Source organism: Phaethon lepturus, unplaced genomic scaffold (genome assembly GCF_000687285.1).
Source record: "Phaethon lepturus isolate BGI_N335 unplaced genomic scaffold, ASM68728v1 scaffold6534, whole genome shotgun sequence".
NCBI classification, from domain to species: domain Eukaryota; kingdom Metazoa; phylum Chordata; class Aves; order Phaethontiformes; family Phaethontidae; genus Phaethon; species Phaethon lepturus.
The window spans coordinates 50,175-52,707 of NW_010535364.1; the positions used below are offsets into that span (position 1 = coordinate 50,175).

Genomic DNA, 2,533 nt, shown 5'->3' on the forward strand with positions numbered 1-2,533 from the left:
CTTTCCCTGTAGAGTAACACCTTATTGTAAGTGGGGGGAAGAAGAAAAGGGACCATCCATTAATAAACAAAGCAGCAGAATCCAAATAGATTTGTCAGGTGCTAATGCCTCTACAACAACTGTGATGCTGTTCCCTGCTCTAAAATGAAGATGTGCAAGTAATTAAATGCTTTTTATCTGAAGAACTTTTTTCTACATAGCTTTCCAAAAGTTGTTTGCTGAAGCTCCTTTAGTAATTCAACGATATTCATCATGCATCTTGAGTTGTCTTCTTTTGTTTGACGTTACTTAATATAATGTAAGAGGCAGTGGCAAAGAAGAAAAGATGAAAAGTGGGCATTCAGCCCTTGTACCTAAGAGAAAAGGAAAAAAAAGTTCAATCCACCTTACTGGATGTACTTCCCAGGGGGTACTGATTCTTTGGAATCTACTAAGAATTCCCAACAAAATTAGAAACAAACCTAGAGTTTAAGTACATGGTTTGTACAGTGGTTTGGTTATTAAATCTTGTCTTAATTAGGAAAAATGAAGACCAGAAAACTTCAAAGTTCAGAGCTGATCCTTGCATGTTAACCCCTCTCAGCTTGGGTGTTTTGATTACTCAACTAGGACTCCAGTTGGCTTTTCTTTGAGTATGCATTCCATATGTTTAATCAAGATGGCATATGTATATCTCGTAGCCTCAGGTTTTGAAAATACTTCACCTGCCCTCAATTGTCTGAAGAGAAAAGAATTTTTACTGGTAAAGTACCGAGTCTTTGTGCCGTTTGTGGGTATTCACTACAAACCGATCAGTTCATGCATTCCTTACAAAGCAAAGAACCCCACTGACATGTTTTTCTTAGATCATATGCTTATTGACATAAATTCTACCATGGCATTTGGGGATATGTGCTGTGGCATATAGGTATATTTGTCCTGAATGTGAAAATTAAACTTAAGTCACATAAACATATTCCTAGTCACATAGGGCTAGGAAAGCATTGCATCTCACAAGAGCTAGACTGCATATGGAAGTAAAAAGAATGCAGCTGGTTTGGGATAATGCTCATTTCAGTAACATTTTTTTTCTGATTTAAACTGCAATGAAAATATATGTGAAGGAGAACAATTCCCTCTCATACTTGAAATATGTTTTCATTCTCACATGGTTATTTGTGATAGAGACAAAACAATTCTTTCTTTTAAAACCTAGTGAACCTAGCTTTTATTCTCTACAGTATAGGCTATACACATACACAGATAGTAGAAATTTAGGTTTATCCTAGGGCCTTTCACTGCCTTGAACGTCCATAACCAACTTCCTTTGCCCCGGTAGCTTCTCGGTCTCCTTTATCCCTACTCCTAGAGCAGCTAGCCTTCATCAGGAGCACAGTAGCTCATGAGAACAGCAAACACCAAAGGAGGAATAGGATCGTGCTGCATCCACAGAAGCAGTGAGTTATCTGAGGTTGCAGGTGGTTTATCAGACTTTACAGTTTGCAGCATCTACGTTCTTCTACAGCACCGTTCTCAGAAGGACCATTCTGATGAATAGTACTGAAAAATGTCAGTGCTGTAATTATGTATCTGTCCTCTGCAAGTATACAGAATTCCAGCGGGCTTTCTTACATAAAGAAACTACGATTTGAGGATAGCCCGTAGACAAGGGAGTGAGAAGAGATCAAATCAGGGAGTGACAAAAGATCAAATCGGGGAGTGGCTTTTAAGTACTGAATTTAAAACTATGTGCTTTAACCCTTTAACTTAAAGGTTCAGACTGAACACCTGTGCCTACATAAGGTTTTTGAACCTGCTAGCTTGGTGGAATATACTCTGTGCATTCTTAAAACTTGCCTCTGTTTGCAATTGAAGTAATTTGTTATATAATTTGCATGGCTTTACAATCAAACTTAAACTCTGCAAAGCAGAGTTCTTTGAAGTTTGAAACAGTAGATATTCTACCACACGTAGCAAAGCAACCCCGTATCTTCTCATTTCTTAGGACAAGTCTGGGCATGTATCAAGTGAATATATGCACTGGTTCCTTTTCATTGTTCTGTCCCTTACTCTTCTATATAATGAAATCTGCACAGAGGAATAATTCCCTCCTTTTCCATGATGAAAAATGGAGGGGGTTTTTTTAATAAGGAATACTCAAACATTCTCTTAAAAGTTATGGTGAGAAAGACCAGAACCATTTTAAGCTGGTAAGACTATGAAATGCCAGTTGATCAAGAGCTTCAAACAAGTTGATACCTTCTTTTCCTTTTCAATTTCTCTTTCCTTTTTTCCTTATGTTTAGGACTTCAAGTAAGGGCTTAAGGCTTTAATATATTTCAACTGAACCCAGTGTTTGAATGTTTGCCCTGAACTAAGATGATACGGCATGTGTCAGCACTCCCTGAAAAATGTTTTTGGTCAAATCTTTTTGGTGGACATATATGTGAATCTGGCCGTAACAACAAAAAGAGGAAGAGAGCAAGTTTCTCCCCACCCCATTGATCTTGTATTTATCTTGTATTAAACAGCCGTTTCTTTTATTTGGGGAAAG

General features: G+C 37.7%; 1 protein-coding gene across 5 annotated transcripts in view; it reads left to right on the plus strand.

Moving 5' to 3' along the window:
- HDAC9 (histone deacetylase 9) overlaps positions 1–2,533 on the plus strand; it is a 42,728-nt gene that overhangs the window by 32,296 nt on the left and 7,899 nt on the right. The gene's annotated exons all lie outside the window — the stretch shown is intronic.